Source organism: Mytilus edulis, chromosome 14, assembly GCF_963676685.1.
Source record: "Mytilus edulis chromosome 14, xbMytEdul2.2, whole genome shotgun sequence".
Lineage (NCBI taxonomy): Eukaryota > Metazoa > Mollusca > Bivalvia > Mytilida > Mytilidae > Mytilus > Mytilus edulis.
Window position 1 is genome coordinate 51,054,022 of NC_092357.1, and position 23,573 is coordinate 51,077,594.

Genomic DNA, 23,573 nt, shown 5'->3' on the forward strand with positions numbered 1-23,573 from the left:
GTTGCCCTTAATCAACTTTTTATTGATAAACTTACAAATTGCATGGGTAAAAAAAGTTCCTTTATTGATTTAGTGTAAAAATATATATCCCCCTTAACCAAGACATAACAAACTTGAAACCAGTCATGACACCTATGATTCATAGACTTCTTACTTTGGAACATATTACAATAAAGAATACTAGTCTGCACTCATTTCTTACCAAAAAAAATGAAACATTACATCCCTACCCCATCTGGCAGATTTTCACTTTTTTTTCATTTTACCATTTTTACTTAAAGAGTGAACAAAACCCAAATATATTATGTTTCAAATCAACACAGAAGTCAAACATGGTGATTCAGGAGGAATTATTGGATTGCCAACTATGTTTATGGTTAATCTGACTAAAAGAAACAGTTTAAGCACCAAATCATGAAAACTGATATCAAAGTCCATTCCACATTTTACAGCATGCCTTATATTACTTTAAACATTTCCAGATTATGAGGGCAATACAACAAGAGTCTTTAGATTGCAGTTAACTGTTATTCCAAAATCTGTTTGACAATACATGTACTAGAATACATCTCTAAGTTGACTGTTTGTCTATTTCTCATGTATGCATTAAGTTAAATTATGTCCCCTTACATAATCAATTTGCCTTTATTGTGCTTTTCACTATCAGAAAATATTAACAACTAATGGTATTTGCATGGAAAATGAATAAACCATTTAATCTTACTGATATAGCATCATAAATACATTCTTTGTCAAAAATAATGTCTAGTTAATGTACAGAAACCCCTATTTCTATCTCTTTTTCAGACCAATATGAGAGATAAATGACTAAGTAAGAACCCCTTAACCACTTACTGATTCCCCAAAAGCTCCTTCTGGTGTCATTTTACATTAGAACTACAAATTAAACCTCAAGAAAACTAGTATAGCTGTACTTGTGTTGAAAAAAATAAGAATTATGCAATTTATTTATTTCGGTGAAAATAATAGGATGTACATGCAACCGAAGAATGTCGCGTCTCAAATTTCAGTGGTTGCACATGTGTCAGACACTGCGAAAAGTTAAAGCGAGCATTTATAATTAAAAATATTTTGCAAGTTACATAAAAATAATGAAGTTCTACTTTCTAGGTAAATTTTTACATTATTACCTACACATCAGCCAAAATTTGCTGAATCAGCAATTTTTACTCTCAGGGGTGGAATTTAAGGCTTGTTTTTATCATAGTTGCCCTTAATCAACTTTTTATTGATAAACTTACAAATTGCATGGGTAAAAAAAGTTCCTTTATTGATTTAGTGTAAAAATATATATCCCCCTTAACCAAGACATAACAAACTTGAAACCAGTCATGACACCTATGATTCATAGACTTCTTACTTTGGAACATATTACAATAAAGAATACTAGTCTGCACTCATTTCTTACCAAAAAAAATGAAACATTACATCCCTACCCCATCTGGCAGATTTTCACTTTTTTTTCATTTTACCATTTTTACTTAAAGAGTGAACAAAACCCAAATATATTATGTTTCAAATCAACACAGAAGTCAAACATGGTGATTCAGGAGGAATTATTGGATTGCCAACTATGTTTATGGTTAATCTGACTAAAAGAAACAGTTTAAGCACCAAATCATGAAAACTGATATCAAAGTCCATTCCACATTTTACAGCATGCCTTATATTACTTTAAACATTTCCAGATTATGAGGGCAATACAACAAGAGTCTTTAGATTGCAGTTAACTGTTATTCCAAAATCTGTTTGACAATACATGTACTAGAATACATCTCTAAGTTGACTGTTTGTCTATTTCTCATGTATGCATTAAGTTAAATTATGTCCCCTTACATAATCAATTTGCCTTTATTGTGCTTTTCACTATCAGAAAATATTAACAACTAATGGTATTTGCATGGAAAATGAATAAACCATTTAATCTTACTGATATAGCATCATAAATACATTCTTTGTCAAAAATAATGTCTAGTTAATGTACAGAAACCCCTATTTCTATCTCTTTTTCAGACCAATATGAGAGATAAATGACTAAGTAAGAACCCCTTAACCACTTACTGATTCCCCAAAAGCTCCTTCTGGTGTCATTTTACATTAGAACTACAAATTAAACCTCAAGAAAACTAGTATAGCTGTACTTGTGTTGAAAAAAATAAGAATTATGCAATTTATTTATTTCGGTGAAAATAATAGGATGTACATGCAACCGAAGAATGTCGCGTCTCAAATTTCAGTGGTTGCACATGTGTCAGACACTGCGAAAAGTTAAAGCGAGCATTTATAATTAAAAATATTTTGCAAGTTACATAAAAATAATGAAGTTCTACTTTCTAGGTAAATTTTTACATTATTACCTACACATCAGCCAAAATTTGCTGAATCAGCAATTTTTACTCTCAGGGGTGGAATTTAAGGCTTGTTTTTATCATAGTTGCCCTTAATCAACTTTTTATTGATAAACTTACAAATTGCATGGGTAAAAAAAGTTCCTTTATTGATTTAGTGTAAAAATATATATCCCCCTTAACCAAGACATAACAAACTTGAAACCAGTCATGACACCTATGATTCATAGACTTCTTACTTTGGAACATATTACAATAAAGAATACTAGTCTGCACTCATTTCTTACCAAAAAAAATGAAACATTACATCCCTACCCCATCTGGCAGATTTTCACTTTTTTTTCATTTTACCATTTTTACTTAAAGAGTGAACAAAACCCAAATATATTATGTTTCAAATCAACACAGAAGTCAAACATGGTGATTCAGGAGGAATTATTGGATTGCCAACTATGTTTATGGTTAATCTGACTAAAAGAAACAGTTTAAGCACCAAATCATGAAAACTGATATCAAAGTCCATTCCACATTTTACAGCATGCCTTATATTACTTTAAACATTTCCAGATTATGAGGGCAATACAACAAGAGTCTTTAGATTGCAGTTAACTGTTATTCCAAAATCTGTTTGACAATACATGTACTAGAATACATCTCTAAGTTGACTGTTTGTCTATTTCTCATGTATGCATTAAGTTAAATTATGTCCCCTTACATAATCAATTTGCCTTTATTGTGCTTTTCACTATCAGAAAATATTAACAACTAATGGTATTTGCATGGAAAATGAATAAACCATTTAATCTTACTGATATAGCATCATAAATACATTCTTTGTCAAAAATAATGTCTAGTTAATGTACAGAAACCCCTATTTCTATCTCTTTTTCAGACCAATATGAGAGATAAATGACTAAGTAAGAACCCCTTAACCACTTACTGATTCCCCAAAAGCTCCTTCTGGTGTCATTTTACATTAGAACTACAAATTAAACCTCAAGAAAACTAGTATAGCTGTACTTGTGTTGAAAAAAATAAGAATTATGCAATTTATTTATTTCGGTGAAAATAATAGGATGTACATGCAACCGAAGAATGTCGCGTCTCAAATTTCAGTGGTTGCACATGTGTCAGACACTGCGAAAAGTTAAAGCGAGCATTTATAATTAAAAATATTTTGCAAGTTACATAAAAATAATGAAGTTCTACTTTCTAGGTAAATTTTTACATTATTACCTACACATCAGCCAAAATTTGCTGAATCAGCAATTTTTACTCTCAGGGGTGGAATTTAAGGCTTGTTTTTATCATAGTTGCCCTTAATCAACTTTTTATTGATAAACTTACAAATTGCATGGGTAAAAAAAGTTCCTTTATTGATTTAGTGTAAAAATATATATCCCCCTTAACCAAGACATAACAAACTTGAAACCAGTCATGACACCTATGATTCATAGACTTCTTACTTTGGAACATATTACAATAAAGAATACTAGTCTGCACTCATTTCTTACCAAAAAAAATGAAACATTACATCCCTACCCCATCTGGCAGATTTTCACTTTTTTTTCATTTTACCATTTTTACTTAAAGAGTGAACAAAACCCAAATATATTATGTTTCAAATCAACACAGAAGTCAAACATGGTGATTCAGGAGGAATTATTGGATTGCCAACTATGTTTATGGTTAATCTGACTAAAAGAAACAGTTTAAGCACCAAATCATGAAAACTGATATCAAAGTCCATTCCACATTTTACAGCATGCCTTATATTACTTTAAACATTTCCAGATTATGAGGGCAATACAACAAGAGTCTTTAGATTGCAGTTAACTGTTATTCCAAAATCTGTTTGACAATACATGTACTAGAATACATCTCTAAGTTGACTGTTTGTCTATTTCTCATGTATGCATTAAGTTAAATTATGTCCCCTTACATAATCAATTTGCCTTTATTGTGCTTTTCACTATCAGAAAATATTAACAACTAATGGTATTTGCATGGAAAATGAATAAACCATTTAATCTTACTGATATAGCATCATAAATACATTCTTTGTCAAAAATAATGTCTAGTTAATGTACAGAAACCCCTATTTCTATCTCTTTTTCAGACCAATATGAGAGATAAATGACTAAGTAAGAACCCCTTAACCACTTACTGATTCCCCAAAAGCTCCTTCTGGTGTCATTTTACATTAGAACTACAAATTAAACCTCAAGAAAACTAGTATAGCTGTACTTGTGTTGAAAAAAATAAGAATTATGCAATTTATTTATTTCGGTGAAAATAATAGGATGTACATGCAACCGAAGAATGTCGCGTCTCAAATTTCAGTGGTTGCACATGTGTCAGACACTGCGAAAAGTTAAAGCGAGCATTTATAATTAAAAATATTTTGCAAGTTACATAAAAATAATGAAGTTCTACTTTCTAGGTAAATTTTTACATTATTACCTACACATCAGCCAAAATTTGCTGAATCAGCAATTTTTACTCTCAGGGGTGGAATTTAAGGCTTGTTTTTATCATAGTTGCCCTTAATCAACTTTTTATTGATAAACTTACAAATTGCATGGGTAAAAAAAGTTCCTTTATTGATTTAGTGTAAAAATATATATCCCCCTTAACCAAGACATAACAAACTTGAAACCAGTCATGACACCTATGATTCATAGACTTCTTACTTTGGAACATATTACAATAAAGAATACTAGTCTGCACTCATTTCTTACCAAAAAAAATGAAACATTACATCCCTACCCCATCTGGCAGATTTTCACTTTTTTTTCATTTTACCATTTTTACTTAAAGAGTGAACAAAACCCAAATATATTATGTTTCAAATCAACACAGAAGTCAAACATGGTGATTCAGGAGGAATTATTGGATTGCCAACTATGTTTATGGTTAATCTGACTAAAAGAAACAGTTTAAGCACCAAATCATGAAAACTGATATCAAAGTCCATTCCACATTTTACAGCATGCCTTATATTACTTTAAACATTTCCAGATTATGAGGGCAATACAACAAGAGTCTTTAGATTGCAGTTAACTGTTATTCCAAAATCTGTTTGACAATACATGTACTAGAATACATCTCTAAGTTGACTGTTTGTCTATTTCTCATGTATGCATTAAGTTAAATTATGTCCCCTTACATAATCAATTTGCCTTTATTGTGCTTTTCACTATCAGAAAATATTAACAACTAATGGTATTTGCATGGAAAATGAATAAACCATTTAATCTTACTGATATAGCATCATAAATACATTCTTTGTCAAAAATAATGTCTAGTTAATGTACAGAAACCCCTATTTCTATCTCTTTTTCAGACCAATATGAGAGATAAATGACTAAGTAAGAACCCCTTAACCACTTACTGATTCCCCAAAAGCTCCTTCTGGTGTCATTTTACATTAGAACTACAAATTAAACCTCAAGAAAACTAGTATAGCTGTACTTGTGTTGAAAAAAATAAGAATTATGCAATTTATTTATTTCGGTGAAAATAATAGGATGTACATGCAACCGAAGAATGTCGCGTCTCAAATTTCAGTGGTTGCACATGTGTCAGACACTGCGAAAAGTTAAAGCGAGCATTTATAATTAAAAATATTTTGCAAGTTACATAAAAATAATGAAGTTCTACTTTCTAGGTAAATTTTTACATTATTACCTACACATCAGCCAAAATTTGCTGAATCAGCAATTTTTACTCTCAGGGGTGGAATTTAAGGCTTGTTTTTATCATAGTTGCCCTTAATCAACTTTTTATTGATAAACTTACAAATTGCATGGGTAAAAAAAGTTCCTTTATTGATTTAGTGTAAAAATATATATCCCCCTTAACCAAGACATAACAAACTTGAAACCAGTCATGACACCTATGATTCATAGACTTCTTACTTTGGAACATATTACAATAAAGAATACTAGTCTGCACTCATTTCTTACCAAAAAAAATGAAACATTACATCCCTACCCCATCTGGCAGATTTTCACTTTTTTTTCATTTTACCATTTTTACTTAAAGAGTGAACAAAACCCAAATATATTATGTTTCAAATCAACACAGAAGTCAAACATGGTGATTCAGGAGGAATTATTGGATTGCCAACTATGTTTATGGTTAATCTGACTAAAAGAAACAGTTTAAGCACCAAATCATGAAAACTGATATCAAAGTCCATTCCACATTTTACAGCATGCCTTATATTACTTTAAACATTTCCAGATTATGAGGGCAATACAACAAGAGTCTTTAGATTGCAGTTAACTGTTATTCCAAAATCTGTTTGACAATACATGTACTAGAATACATCTCTAAGTTGACTGTTTGTCTATTTCTCATGTATGCATTAAGTTAAATTATGTCCCCTTACATAATCAATTTGCCTTTATTGTGCTTTTCACTATCAGAAAATATTAACAACTAATGGTATTTGCATGGAAAATGAATAAACCATTTAATCTTACTGATATAGCATCATAAATACATTCTTTGTCAAAAATAATGTCTAGTTAATGTACAGAAACCCCTATTTCTATCTCTTTTTCAGACCAATATGAGAGATAAATGACTAAGTAAGAACCCCTTAACCACTTACTGATTCCCCAAAAGCTCCTTCTGGTGTCATTTTACATTAGAACTACAAATTAAACCTCAAGAAAACTAGTATAGCTGTACTTGTGTTGAAAAAAATAAGAATTATGCAATTTATTTATTTCGGTGAAAATAATAGGATGTACATGCAACCGAAGAATGTCGCGTCTCAAATTTCAGTGGTTGCACATGTGTCAGACACTGCGAAAAGTTAAAGCGAGCATTTATAATTAAAAATATTTTGCAAGTTACATAAAAATAATGAAGTTCTACTTTCTAGGTAAATTTTTACATTATTACCTACACATCAGCCAAAATTTGCTGAATCAGCAATTTTTACTCTCAGGGGTGGAATTTAAGGCTTGTTTTTATCATAGTTGCCCTTAATCAACTTTTTATTGATAAACTTACAAATTGCATGGGTAAAAAAAGTTCCTTTATTGATTTAGTGTAAAAATATATATCCCCCTTAACCAAGACATAACAAACTTGAAACCAGTCATGACACCTATGATTCATAGACTTCTTACTTTGGAACATATTACAATAAAGAATACTAGTCTGCACTCATTTCTTACCAAAAAAAATGAAACATTACATCCCTACCCCATCTGGCAGATTTTCACTTTTTTTCATTTTACCATTTTTACTTAAAGAGTGAACAAAACCCAAATATATTATGTTTCAAATCAACACAGAAGTCAAACATGGTGATTCAGGAGGAATTATTGGATTGCCAACTATGTTTATGGTTAATCTGACTAAAAGAAACAGTTTAAGCACCAAATCATGAAAACTGATATCAAAGTCCATTCCACATTTTACAGCATGCCTTATATTACTTTAAACATTTCCAGATTATGAGGGCAATACAACAAGAGTCTTTAGATTGCAGTTAACTGTTATTCCAAAATCTGTTTGACAATACATGTACTAGAATACATCTCTAAGTTGACTGTTTGTCTATTTCTCATGTATGCATTAAGTTAAATTATGTCCCCTTACATAATCAATTTGCCTTTATTGTGCTTTTCACTATCAGAAAATATTAACAACTAATGGTATTTGCATGGAAAATGAATAAACCATTTAATCTTACTGATATAGCATCATAAATACATTCTTTGTCAAAAATAATGTCTAGTTAATGTACAGAAACCCCTATTTCTATCTCTTTTTCAGACCAATATGAGAGATAAATGACTAAGTAAGAACCCCTTAACCACTTACTGATTCCCCAAAAGCTCCTTCTGGTGTCATTTTACATTAGAACTACAAATTAAACCTCAAGAAAACTAGTATAGCTGTACTTGTGTTGAAAAAAATAAGAATTATGCAATTTATTTATTTCGGTGAAAATAATAGGATGTACATGCAACCGAAGAATGTCGCGTCTCAAATTTCAGTGGTTGCACATGTGTCAGACACTGCGAAAAGTTAAAGCGAGCATTTATAATTAAAAATATTTTGCAAGTTACATAAAAATAATGAAGTTCTACTTTCTAGGTAAATTTTTACATTATTACCTACACATCAGCCAAAATTTGCTGAATCAGCAATTTTTACTCTCAGGGGTGGAATTTAAGGCTTGTTTTTATCATAGTTGCCCTTAATCAACTTTTTATTGATAAACTTACAAATTGCATGGGTAAAAAAAGTTCCTTTATTGATTTAGTGTAAAAATATATATCCCCCTTAAGGTGGCACGGTAGTATTTCCTGGCCCATAAGGGATAATGATAGCCTTTTTAGAATTTTCACCACTTTCTAACACTGCAAAAAATTCTACATTCACAGTTAACTGAAGTACTTTCATTTTACTATTCAGAAATGAATTTGAATATGTATCATGACCGTTTACTTTTTTTGCTATTTTTAAAAACCTAAGGCCACTAGTACTTTTAGGTATTTTATGGTGCAGTGAATACAAAATTTAAAAAAATTCTCAAAAATTCATTTTCATCTGTATGTAAAATTATTTCATATTTTTCTACACCTGATTCATCCCTCAGTTTGGGAAAGTATGTTCAGTTGATACTGTATTTTTTGTCCAATCACACTGTTTAGATACATTTACCTAAGTAGGGTACACAAAAGAGCAACCTAAATTCTGGAATGCAAATACTACCGTGCCACCTTAACCAAGACATAACAAACTTGAAACCAGTCATGACACCTATGATTCATAGACTTCTTACTTTGGAACATATTACAATAAAGAATACTAGTCTGCACTCATTTCTTACCAAAAAAAATGAAACATTACATCCCTACCCCATCTGGCAGATTTTCACTTTTTTTTCATTTTACCATTTTTACTTAAAGAGTGAACAAAACCCAAATATATTATGTTTCAAATCAACACAGAAGTCAAACATGGTGATTCAGGAGGAATTATTGGATTGCCAACTATGTTTATGGTTAATCTGACTAAAAGAAACAGTTTAAGCACCAAATCATGAAAACTGATATCAAAGTCCATTCCACATTTTACAGCATGCCTTATATTACTTTAAACATTTCCAGATTATGAGGGCAATACAACAAGAGTCTTTAGATTGCAGTTAACTGTTATTCCAAAATCTGTTTGACAATACATGTACTAGAATACATCTCTAAGTTGACTGTTTGTCTATTTCTCATGTATGCATTAAGTTAAATTATGTCCCCTTACATAATCAATTTGCCTTTATTGTGCTTTTCACTATCAGAAAATATTAACAACTAATGGTATTTGCATGGAAAATGAATAAACCATTTAATCTTACTGATATAGCATCATAAATACATTCTTTGTCAAAAATAATGTCTAGTTAATGTACAGAAACCCCTATTTCTATCTCTTTTTCAGACCAATATGAGAGATAAATGACTAAGTAAGAACCCCTTAACCACTTACTGATTCCCCAAAAGCTCCTTCTGGTGTCATTTTACATTAGAACTACAAATTAAACCTCAAGAAAACTAGTATAGCTGTACTTGTGTTGAAAAAAATAAGAATTATGCAATTTATTTATTTCGGTGAAAATAATAGGATGTACATGCAACCGAAGAATGTCGCGTCTCAAATTTCAGTGGTTGCACATGTGTCAGACACTGCGAAAAGTTAAAGCGAGCATTTATAATTAAAAATATTTTGCAAGTTACATAAAAATAATGAAGTTCTACTTTCTAGGTAAATTTTTACATTATTACCTACACATCAGCCAAAATTTGCTGAATCAGCAATTTTTACTCTCAGGGGTGGAATTTAAGGCTTGTTTTTATCATAGTTGCCCTTAATCAACTTTTTATTGATAAACTTACAAATTGCATGGGTAAAAAAAGTTCCTTTATTGATTTAGTGTAAAAATATATATCCCCCTTAACCAAGACATAACAAACTTGAAACCAGTCATGACACCTATGATTCATAGACTTCTTACTTTGGAACATATTACAATAAAGAATACTAGTCTGCACTCATTTCTTACCAAAAAAAATGAAACATTACATCCCTACCCCATCTGGCAGATTTTCACTTTTTTTTCATTTTACCATTTTTACTTAAAGAGTGAACAAAACCCAAATATATTATGTTTCAAATCAACACAGAAGTCAAACATGGTGATTCAGGAGGAATTATTGGATTGCCAACTATGTTTATGGTTAATCTGACTAAAAGAAACAGTTTAAGCACCAAATCATGAAAACTGATATCAAAGTCCATTCCACATTTTACAGCATGCCTTATATTACTTTAAACATTTCCAGATTATGAGGGCAATACAACAAGAGTCTTTAGATTGCAGTTAACTGTTATTCCAAAATCTGTTTGACAATACATGTACTAGAATACATCTCTAAGTTGACTGTTTGTCTATTTCTCATGTATGCATTAAGTTAAATTATGTCCCCTTACATAATCAATTTGCCTTTATTGTGCTTTTCACTATCAGAAAATATTAACAACTAATGGTATTTGCATGGAAAATGAATAAACCATTTAATCTTACTGATATAGCATCATAAATACATTCTTTGTCAAAAATAATGTCTAGTTAATGTACAGAAACCCCTATTTCTATCTCTTTTTCAGACCAATATGAGAGATAAATGACTAAGTAAGAACCCCTTAACCACTTACTGATTCCCCAAAAGCTCCTTCTGGTGTCATTTTACATTAGAACTACAAATTAAACCTCAAGAAAACTAGTATAGCTGTACTTGTGTTGAAAAAAATAAGAATTATGCAATTTATTTATTTCGGTGAAAATAATAGGATGTACATGCAACCGAAGAATGTCGCGTCTCAAATTTCAGTGGTTGCACATGTGTCAGACACTGCGAAAAGTTAAAGCGAGCATTTATAATTAAAAATATTTTGCAAGTTACATAAAAATAATGAAGTTCTACTTTCTAGGTAAATTTTTACATTATTACCTACACATCAGCCAAAATTTGCTGAATCAGCAATTTTTACTCTCAGGGGTGGAATTTAAGGCTTGTTTTTATCATAGTTGCCCTTAATCAACTTTTTATTGATAAACTTACAAATTGCATGGGTAAAAAAAGTTCCTTTATTGATTTAGTGTAAAAATATATATCCCCCTTAACCAAGACATAACAAACTTGAAACCAGTCATGACACCTATGATTCATAGACTTCTTACTTTGGAACATATTACAATAAAGAATACTAGTCTGCACTCATTTCTTACCAAAAAAAATGAAACATTACATCCCTACCCCATCTGGCAGATTTTCACTTTTTTTTCATTTTACCATTTTTACTTAAAGAGTGAACAAAACCCAAATATATTATGTTTCAAATCAACACAGAAGTCAAACATGGTGATTCAGGAGGAATTATTGGATTGCCAACTATGTTTATGGTTAATCTGACTAAAAGAAACAGTTTAAGCACCAAATCATGAAAACTGATATCAAAGTCCATTCCACATTTTACAGCATGCCTTATATTACTTTAAACATTTCCAGATTATGAGGGCAATACAACAAGAGTCTTTAGATTGCAGTTAACTGTTATTCCAAAATCTGTTTGACAATACATGTACTAGAATACATCTCTAAGTTGACTGTTTGTCTATTTCTCATGTATGCATTAAGTTAAATTATGTCCCCTTACATAATCAATTTGCCTTTATTGTGCTTTTCACTATCAGAAAATATTAACAACTAATGGTATTTGCATGGAAAATGAATAAACCATTTAATCTTACTGATATAGCATCATAAATACATTCTTTGTCAAAAATAATGTCTAGTTAATGTACAGAAACCCCTATTTCTATCTCTTTTTCAGACCAATATGAGAGATAAATGACTAAGTAAGAACCCCTTAACCACTTACTGATTCCCCAAAAGCTCCTTCTGGTGTCATTTTACATTAGAACTACAAATTAAACCTCAAGAAAACTAGTATAGCTGTACTTGTGTTGAAAAAAATAAGAATTATGCAATTTATTTATTTCGGTGAAAATAATAGGATGTACATGCAACCGAAGAATGTCGCGTCTCAAATTTCAGTGGTTGCACATGTGTCAGACACTGCGAAAAGTTAAAGCGAGCATTTATAATTAAAAATATTTTGCAAGTTACATAAAAATAATGAAGTTCTACTTTCTAGGTAAATTTTTACATTATTACCTACACATCAGCCAAAATTTGCTGAATCAGCAATTTTTACTCTCAGGGGTGGAATTTAAGGCTTGTTTTTATCATAGTTGCCCTTAATCAACTTTTTATTGATAAACTTACAAATTGCATGGGTAAAAAAAGTTCCTTTATTGATTTAGTGTAAAAATATATATCCCCCTTAACCAAGACATAACAAACTTGAAACCAGTCATGACACCTATGATTCATAGACTTCTTACTTTGGAACATATTACAATAAAGAATACTAGTCTGCACTCATTTCTTACCAAAAAAAATGAAACATTACATCCCTACCCCATCTGGCAGATTTTCACTTTTTTTTCATTTTACCATTTTTACTTAAAGAGTGAACAAAACCCAAATATATTATGTTTCAAATCAACACAGAAGTCAAACATGGTGATTCAGGAGGAATTATTGGATTGCCAACTATGTTTATGGTTAATCTGACTAAAAGAAACAGTTTAAGCACCAAATCATGAAAACTGATATCAAAGTCCATTCCACATTTTACAGCATGCCTTATATTACTTTAAACATTTCCAGATTATGAGGGCAATACAACAAGAGTCTTTAGATTGCAGTTAACTGTTATTCCAAAATCTGTTTGACAATACATGTACTAGAATACATCTCTAAGTTGACTGTTTGTCTATTTCTCATGTATGCATTAAGTTAAATTATGTCCCCTTACATAATCAATTTGCCTTTATTGTGCTTTTCACTATCAGAAAATATTAACAACTAATGGTATTTGCATGGAAAATGAATAAACCATTTAATCTTACTGATATAGCATCATAAATACATTCTTTGTCAAAAATAATGTCTAGTTAATGTACAGAAACCCCTATTTCTATCTCTTTTTCAGACCAATATGAGAGATAAATGACTAAGTAAGAACCCCTTAACCACTTACTGATTCCCCAAAAGCTCCTTCTGGTGTCATTTTACATTAGAACTACAAATTAAACCTCAAGAAAACTAGTATAGCTGTACTTGTGTTGAAAAAAATAAGAATTATGCAATTTATTTATTTCGGTGAAAATAATAGGATGTACATGCAACCGAAGAATGTCGCGTCTCAAATTTCAGTGGTTGCACATGTGTCAGACACTGCGAAAAGTTAAAGCGAGCATTTATAATTAAAAATATTTTGCAAGTTACATAAAAATAATGAAGTTCTACTTTCTAGGTAAATTTTTACATTATTACCTACACATCAGCCAAAATTTGCTGAATCAGCAATTTTTACTCTCAGGGGTGGAATTTAAGGCTTGTTTTTATCATAGTTGCCCTTAATCAACTTTTTATTGATAAACTTACAAATTGCATGGGTAAAAAAAGTTCCTTTATTGATTTAGTGTAAAAATATATATCCCCCTTAAGGTGGCACGGTAGTATTTCCTGGCCCATAAGGGATAATGATAGCCTTTTTAGAATTTTCACCACTTTCTAACACTGCAAAAAATTCTACATTCACAGTTAACTGAAGTACTTTCATTTTACTATTCAGAAATGAATTTGAATATGTATCATGACCGTTTACTTTTTTTGCTATTTTTAAAAACCTAAGGCCACTAGTACTTTTAGGTATTTTATGGTGCAGTGAATACAAAATTTAAAAAAATTCTCAAAAATTCATTTTCATCTGTATGTAAAATTATTTCATATTTTTCTACACCTGATTCATCCCTCAGTTTGGGAAAGTATGTTCAGTTGATACTGTATTTTTTGTCCAATCACACTGTTTAGATACATTTACCTAAGTAGGGTACACAAAAGAGCAACCTAAATTCTGGAATGCAAATACTACCGTGCCACCTTAACCAAGACATAACAAACTTGAAACCAGTCATGACACCTATGATTCATAGACTTCTTACTTTGGAACATATTACAATAAAGAATACTAGTCTGCACTCATTTCTTACCAAAAAAAATGAAACATTACATCCCTACCCCATCTGGCAGATTTTCACTTTTTTTTCATTTTACCATTTTTACTTAAAGAGTGAACAAAACCCAAATATATTATGTTTCAAATCAACACAGAAGTCAAACATGGTGATTCAGGAGGAATTATTGGATTGCCAACTATGTTTATGGTTAATCTGACTAAAAGAAACAGTTTAAGCACCAAATCATGAAAACTGATATCAAAGTCCATTCCACATTTTACAGCATGCCTTATATTACTTTAAACATTTCCAGATTATGAGGGCAATACAACAAGAGTCTTTAGATTGCAGTTAACTGTTATTCCAAAATCTGTTTGACAATACATGTACTAGAATACATCTCTAAGTTGACTGTTTGTCTATTTCTCATGTATGCATTAAGTTAAATTATGTCCCCTTACATAATCAATTTGCCTTTATTGTGCTTTTCACTATCAGAAAATATTAACAACTAATGGTATTTGCATGGAAAATGAATAAACCATTTAATCTTACTGATATAGCATCATAAATACATTCTTTGTCAAAAATAATGTCTAGTTAATGTACAGAAACCCCTATTTCTATCTCTTTTTCAGACCAATATGAGAGATAAATGACTAAGTAAGAACCCCTTAACCACTTACTGATTCCCCAAAAGCTCCTTCTGGTGTCATTTTACATTAGAACTACAAATTAAACCTCAAGAAAACTAGTATAGCTGTACTTGTGTTGAAAAAAATAAGAATTATGCAATTTATTTATTTCGGTGAAAATAATAGGATGTACATGCAACCGAAGAATGTCGCGTCTCAAATTTCAGTGGTTGCACATGTGTCAGACACTGCGAAAAGTTAAAGCGAGCATTTATAATTAAAAATATTTTGCAAGTTACATAAAAATAATGAAGTTCTACTTTCTAGGTAAATTTTTACATTATTACCTACACATCAGCCAAAATTTGCTGAATCAGCAATTTTTACTCTCAGGGGTGGAATTTAAGGCTTGTTTTTATCATAGTTGCCCTTAATCAACTTTTTATTGATAAACTTACAAATTGCATGGGTAAAAAAAGTTCCTTTATTGATTTAGTGTAAAAATATATATCCCCCTTAACCAAGACATAACAAACTTGAAACCAGTCATGACACCTATGATTCATAGACTTCTTACTTTGGAACATATTACAATAAAGAATACTAGTCTGCACTCATTTCTTACCAAAAAAAATGAAACATTACATCCCTACCCCATCTGGCAGATTTTCACTTTTTTTTCATTTTACCATTTTTACTTAAAGAGTGAACAAAACCCAAATATATTATGTTTCAAATCAACACAGAAGTCAAACATGGTGATTCAGGAGGAATTATTGGATTGCCAACTATGTTTATGGTTAATCTGACTAAAAGAAACAGTTTAAGCACCAAATCATGAAAACTGATATCAAAGTCCATTCCACATTTTACAGCATGCCTTATATTACTTTAAACATTTCCAGATTATGAGGGCAATACAACAAGAGTCTTTAGATTGCAGTTAACTGTTATTCCAAAATCTGTTTGACAATACATGTACTAGAATACATCTCTAAGTTGACTGTTTGTCTATTTCTCATGTATGCATTAAGTTAAATTATGTCCCCTTACATAATCAATTTGCCTTTATTGTGCTTTTCACTATCAGAAAATATTAACAACTAATGGTATTTGCATGGAAAATGAATAAACCATTTAATCTTACTGATATAGCATCATAAATACATTCTTTGTCAAAAATAATGTCTAGTTAATGTACAGAAACCCCTATTTCTATCTCTTTTTCAGACCAATATGAGAGATAAATGACTAAGTAAGAACCCCTTAACCACTTACTGATTCCCCAAAAGCTCCTTCTGGTGTCATTTTACATTAGAACTACAAATTAAACCTCAAGAAAACTAGTATAGCTGTACTTGTGTTGAAAAAAATAAGAATTATGCAATTTATTTATTTCGGTGAAAATAATAGGATGTACATGCAACCGAAGAATGTCGCGTCTCAAATTTCAGTGGTTGCACATGTGTCAGACACTGCGAAAAGTTAAAGCGAGCATTTATAATTAAAAATATTTTGCAAGTTACATAAAAATAATGAAGTTCTACTTTCTAGGTAAATTTTTACATTATTACCTACACATCAGCCAAAATTTGCTGAATCAGCAATTTTTACTCTCAGGGGTGGAATTTAAGGCTTGTTTTTATCATAGTTGCCCTTAATCAACTTTTTATTGATAAACTTACAAATTGCATGGGTAAAAAAAGTTCCTTTATTGATTTAGTGTAAAAATATATATCCCCCTTAAGGTGGCACGGTAGTATTTCCTGGCCCATAAGGGATAATGATAGCCTTTTTAGAATTTTCACCACTTTCTAACACTGCAAAAAATTCTACATTCACAGTTAACTGAAGTACTTTCATTTTACTATTCAGAAATGAATTTGAATATGTATCATGACCGTTTACTTTTTTTGCTATTTTTAAAAACCTAAGGCCACTAGTACTTTTAGGTATTTTATGGTGCAGTGAATACAAAATTTAAAAAAATTCTCAAAAATTCATTTTCATCTGTATGTAAAATTATTTCATATTTTTCTACACCTGATTCATCCCTCAGTTTGGGAAAGTATGTTCAGTTGATACTGTATTTTTTGTCCAATCACACTGTTTAGATACACAAAAGAGCAACCTAAATTCTGGAATGCAAATACTACCGTGCCACCTTAAGAAGACAATTACAATATCGGATCCGATTTCGGAAGTGGATAAGGATAATTCCGGGTTTTGGCGATCAACTACCAAAACATCCAGGCTGGTGACAAAATACATCTATGCATGGTAAATGAATATGAACACTAGAATTGAAAACCAAAAGATAGATGTAAAAGAAAGAAAAAGCAGAAAATATTTTATACAGAAACTCAAAATTACAAATTTTAATGTCAAAATCCAACACAATGTGACAGCTGGGAACAGTATATATGTTCCTAGTCACAGTATAAATTTTCTTTATCGATCAGTGATAAATGATAATACTGCATGTAAGATGCTTTTAAAGTGTAAACATATTACTGCAATTTTGAAGGGGTATTTTTTTTCTCAATTTTGAAGGGTCAGTTAAAGTAGCTGGAAGATTCTTACTTTATTTCCACAAATAATGCAACTATAATATATAACACCTGGATGTAAGCAAATCATATGATATATAGGTGGCTTCCTTTTGGCCACTCTTCCCCCTCCTGTTTGATAACTTTGAAACGATTGATATCCCCACCCCTAAACCATATATATTCAAGTATGGGACAGTATAACTAATAAAATGAAATATAGGAGGAGTCCCTATGGTCAACCTACACCCTCCGGTTTGAGAACTTGGAAATGGTCGAGATCCCCACCCTTAAACTATATATACTCATGTATTGTACTATATAATAAATGAAATATAGGAGGAGTTCCTGTGTTCACCCTACCACTCCTGTTTGATAACTTAGAAACGGATGAGATCCCAACCCCTAAACCATACATACTCATATATGGGACAATTAAACAAATGAAATGAAATATAGAGGGAGTCCCTGTGGTCACCATGCCCCCTCCTGTTTGATAACTTAGAAACGGTTGAGATCCCCAAGCCACCCCTAAACTATATTTATACATGTATGGGACAATGTGATAAACAAAATGAAATATAGTGGGAGTTCCTGTGGTCACCCCACCCCTCCTGTTTGAGAACTTGGAAATGGTCGAGATCCCAACCCCTAAACAATATATCTTCATGTATGGGTCAATATAACTAATTAAATGAGATATAGGAGGAGTCCCTGGGGTCGCCCTACCTCCTCCTGTTTGAGAACTTAAAAACCGATGAGATCCCCACCCCTAAACCATATATATTCATGTATGGGACAATTTAACAAATCAAATGAAATATAGGGGAAGTCCCTAGGGTCACCTTACCCCTTCCTGTTTGAGAACTTGAAAACCGTCGAGATCCCCACCTCTAAGCTATATATATTCATGAGTAGTAACTACTTACTCGCAGATGGCCGCCTCTTTGACCTGACAATACATATTGTTACAGTGATTTTTGTTTTTGTAGTAACTACTTACTCGCAGACGACCTCTCTGATTTGACAATATGTATTGTCAGATCAGAGCGGCCGTCTGCGAGTAAGTAGTTACTACACAAACAAAAACCACTGTAACAATATGTATTGTCAGATCATAGAGGCCGTCTGCGAGTAAGTAATAACTGATACAAAAACTACTGTAACTATATGTATTGTCAGATCAGAGAGGTCTTCTGTGAGTAACTAGTTACTACACAAACAAAAACCACTGTAACAATATGTATTGTTAGGTCAAAGAGGCCGTCTACGAGTAAGTGGATAATACACAAACAAAAACCGCTGTAGCAATATGTATTGTCAGATCAAAGGACCCGTCTGCGAGTAAGAAGTTACTGATACAAAAACCACTGTAACAATATGTATTGTTAGTTTTTGTATCAGTTATTACTTACTCGCAGACGGCCTCTCTGGTCTGACAATACATATTGTTACAGTGGATTTTGTTTGTGTAATAACTACTTACTCGCGGACGACCTCTCTGATCTGACAATAAATTTTGTTATAGTGGTTTTTGTTTGTGTAGTACTGAACTACTTACTCACAGACAACCTCTCTGATCTGACAATACATATTGTTACAGTGGTTTTTGTTTGTGTTGTAACTACTTACTCGCAGAAGACCTCTCTGATCTGACGATACATATTGTTATAGTGGTTTATGTTTGTGTAGTAACTACTTACTCACAGACAACCTCTCTGATCTGACAATACATATTGTTACAGTGGTTTTTGTTTGTGTTGTAACTACTTACTCGCAGAAGACCTCTCTGATCTTACGATACATATTGGTACAGTGGTTTTGTATCAGTCACTACTTACTCGCAGACGGCCTCTCTGATCTGACAATACATATTGTTACAGTAGTTAATTATTCTTTGTGTAGTTAATACTTACTTGCAGACGGCCTCTTTGACCTGACAATACATAGAATTACAGTGTTTTTTGTATCGATCTGCGCACTTCAATGGGCGCCTTCCATCAGGACACATCACTTCAATCGGGGCAAAAATGGCTAAAATAAAGAAAAAAATGTGTTCATTTTATATCTTCATGTTTTTAGGCAAAATATGAAATAAAAGGAATCTATCAAACTAGTTGGAATATAATATGATATTGTGCAAACTAAATTATACTTACTGAAAGTTTGTTCAAGGTAATACAAATTAAGATGTTTTGGTAATGATTTTCAGATTATATTTTAATTATTTAATATATTAAAAACCTCGCAATCATGTTCACAATAATATAAGTCAAAAGCTTTCTTTAGAAAAAAATATCAAAACTTGAAAAGTAAGTAGAATAAATATAATGATTATTTCGAAACCTCTGCTGCGAAGACTTTTTAAATGTGTTGATAGAACTTTGTTTAGCCAAGGACTTGAATGATTAGACCTTGTAACAGTATAAATTAATGTTCCTGATTAGGCCTACTACCTGGTGTTCAAGAATTAACTGCATGTGGTGTATCATCGAAGTAAGTTAAAGATTCACCAAACTTTGAATTGTTTAGCGAGACGTGAAGTTCAAGGATAATGCTAGCTTCTCTTAATTCTAAATTAGAATATGTTATATGTAGTAGTCACAAAATAATAAAGAAAAAAAGGCGACAAGAAGGAGAGTCCAGTTAAATCCCACGGGAATTAGATTGTTGGTTGAAAAACACGACTTTAAAGTAACAAATATGTTGTTAATTAATAAATCAAGCATTTTGATGATGTCAGTTTCAGAAAATGTTTATTTGAATAGGAGTGGATATTTTTTTTACAAAGAACGATTTATCACTCCATAAAACAATATATCTACGTCATTATACAGGACGAATTCTTCCAATTTTAGTTTGTAATGTACTTGTTTAAAGGATAAAAAAGTGAAATGTTTAATACTTTTGCAAGAGGAAAGAAGCTTAGATTATTTATACAGATCTTTGGACTTTTTATATCCACATCTGAATCATATGTTCTGTCACTCTCGCACCGTTTCCATGTAAAGTCTAGAGAAGATATTCCGAATGTTGTCTTTTTACAAAAATCCACTTTTGTTTATCTTTTGAAACAAAACAAAAAATAAGTTTATGTGCCCAAATGATAGTACTGTTATATAACATGCTTAAGCCCCCCTCCCCCCCAAAAAAGTCAATGTCTAAATTTCGACCAAATTTATCTCTAAAAGCAGCATATGAAGGTATCTTTTTTATTACATTCTTCAATTGACTAGATGAGAAATAGACATTAAAGCTTACATGAATACTTAAAAGATTCGTCGAAAATCGACAAAATGGATCAAAACTTAAAAAAGAAAAAAAACAAGGGTCACAGTTTGTGAATACGAATTACACTTGATTAGTCTTAATAAGTCCGTTAACGGATGTTTGTGAATAAGCCCCCAGATGTTTAGACATATCAAAAACACAAGATTTGATCCGATTATTATAGATTTTATGAAGCACAAATTACAACAAGAAATGGGCCAAGGGCAAAGTAATTTTCAAATTACGTATACACATTCACCATGACATGTATTGTAAATAAAAAAATACATTAAAAAATATCATTTGTTATCTAACCAATTAAGATAAGGTAAACATAAAACACAATATAAGAAAAAAAATATAGAAAACTACATTCTACTGTTCACTGTTACTACTGGACTATTTAACGTTATACATATGAAATACAATTCGAGTACTGATAAACCAGACCAAAACAATAAGTTTACACAACTTACTAGCTGGAATAAGACAAACTATCCATATTAACACTACGTATAAACCATCCATTGTGTTAAATTATACACGAATGTATATTACACGTACTTACCTGGCTTAAATAACATCTGTCGTCACATGTCACCTATAGGGGAAGTCTTGTAAACGGATTTCCATAACATTAAAAGACGGAAACAAATTTATTTGTTTTATATGAAATTTCAGTATAGGGGACCTACATGTTTTAGTTCCATAAAATCTTTATATTACAATTTATTTATAGCAATTCTATCATTTTATTGTCAATACATTGAAATGTATATACCTATCCGATTTTTACATATCCTTGAGTATCTTTTCAATCCCTCTTGATTCCAGCAATGCTTGAAGGAAGACATATAATTTGAAGATAGCAGATTGGTTAATTACACTTGTATGGCACTGTGACGAGCTTGATAAAAAACAAGTACTTTTGATATTACAAATCTTTTAAAAGAAAGAAAAATTAAGATTATTAAAAAAAATGAAAGAAAATGCCCTGTTTAGCACGACAGAAGAAGGACAACTCGAGTTTTTATGGTAATTCCCAAATATTTATCGAAATAATTGAAATCCACTAATATTATTTCATGCTTGAAAATTCACAGGCGGTTAAATTATTTTCTTATTTTACATAATGCTAAAAACATTGAGACTAGTAACAGTCTTGTATCCTTGCTACATTTGATAAGTTCTTAGCAAAAAAATAAAAAAAAAACAGTTGTCTTTTTTTCTGCACTTATATATCACAACACTGTTTTGACAGTACTGGATATATATATACATGTATATATGGGCGTTTTTCAATAAAAGCGTTCCTTTCAGACCTAAAAAAAAATGGAAAATCAACTAGTCTTAAATTTATTTTCAAGAGTTATTTTGAATACCTCTATTATAGACCTGTTTGTAAACAAAAGGTGCAATCTTAAATACTCTTTAAAATGATATTATTTTCATAATTTGTGTACTGTTTCGTAGGGGACTTTTGTCCCCTACGAAACTGCTTCTAAACACACATATTTTTGCAATTTTAAATGTTTCCTATAGACATTCCAGTTTGTTTACGTTATATACTAGAAAAATCTCATTATTTTTTGAATTGGAGAACCATTTTTTATTGATAAAGATTAGACAGTACTTCACATATGAAGGTACAACTCATGTTACGTAGTGGACATTTTGTTACGTTTCGTAGTTGACAAAACCGTTTCGTAGTGGACAAAAAGTTTCGTAGTTGACATCAACCCTATTCTATGTTGATAAAAACATAATAAAAATTACATGAAACTAACCTTTGTTATTTGCTTTGCACGAATATAATTGAAAAAAGAGTAAAAAAAGACTGCATGGTAGTGGTAGTGTCCACTACGAAACGTTTTACTCCCAAACTTGTTTCGTAGGGGACGTATTCACATGTTTTATTTTTTTCTCACAACCCCAATATTGCAATAGTAACAAGACTGACTGTATTCATCAAAGCGTTATTAAGCTGTACACTGATATTTTTTTTCATAATTTTAAAACCAGTTACTGAAGGAGATTTGACCCGTTTCGTAGTGGACATTTACAAAAATACGGTATCACTCTGGTCCATTTGATGTGCTCAATTTTTCTTACCAACAGTTTAATTGCCGTTATAAAAGCATCACTTCTTTTGTAAGACCCTAATGTTTATATCTCTTGCAAACAAAAAATTACATTGATTTTATAAAACTGTTTATAAGCAAGTTTTAATGACTTCGTTTCGTAGTGGACATTGTGTTAGGGACACACCTTCTAAAATAAAAAATCCTATGTTAAAAGCTGTTTATTAAAATATGTTGGCTCTAAACATACTTTTGAATTATTAACGAACTTATATTAAATAAAATTAATATTTATTTCTTCATTTTTTTACGATATTTGAGAGTATGAATGTTGAACAGGCGGTCTAGGGACATGCCATTTTGGTTGTTTTGGACCATTCAGGAATCAATATCTTATCAATCTCTCTAAAAAATAAACTGTTTCTTTGCTTAAAAATGTTATATCTAATTTAATGTACTGACTGCACAAAAAATTACTTGCAAAGATCAAA

The 23,573-nt window shown here is 31.1% G+C and overlaps 1 long non-coding RNA gene across 1 annotated transcript in view; it reads right to left on the bottom strand.

The window, feature by feature from the left end:
• LOC139502822 (uncharacterized) overlaps nucleotides 1–21,572 on the bottom strand; it is a 54,827-nt gene extending 33,255 nt beyond the window's left edge. Inside the window, exons 1-2 of the long non-coding RNA XR_011658952.1 lie at nucleotides 21,478–21,572; nucleotides 19,648–19,765 (exon numbers count right to left, since the gene is read on the bottom strand). This is a non-coding gene — a long non-coding RNA (uncharacterized lncRNA). The remainder of the gene's footprint in view (nucleotides 1–19,647; nucleotides 19,766–21,477) is intronic.
• Between the last annotated feature and the right edge of the window lie 2,001 nt (nucleotides 21,573–23,573).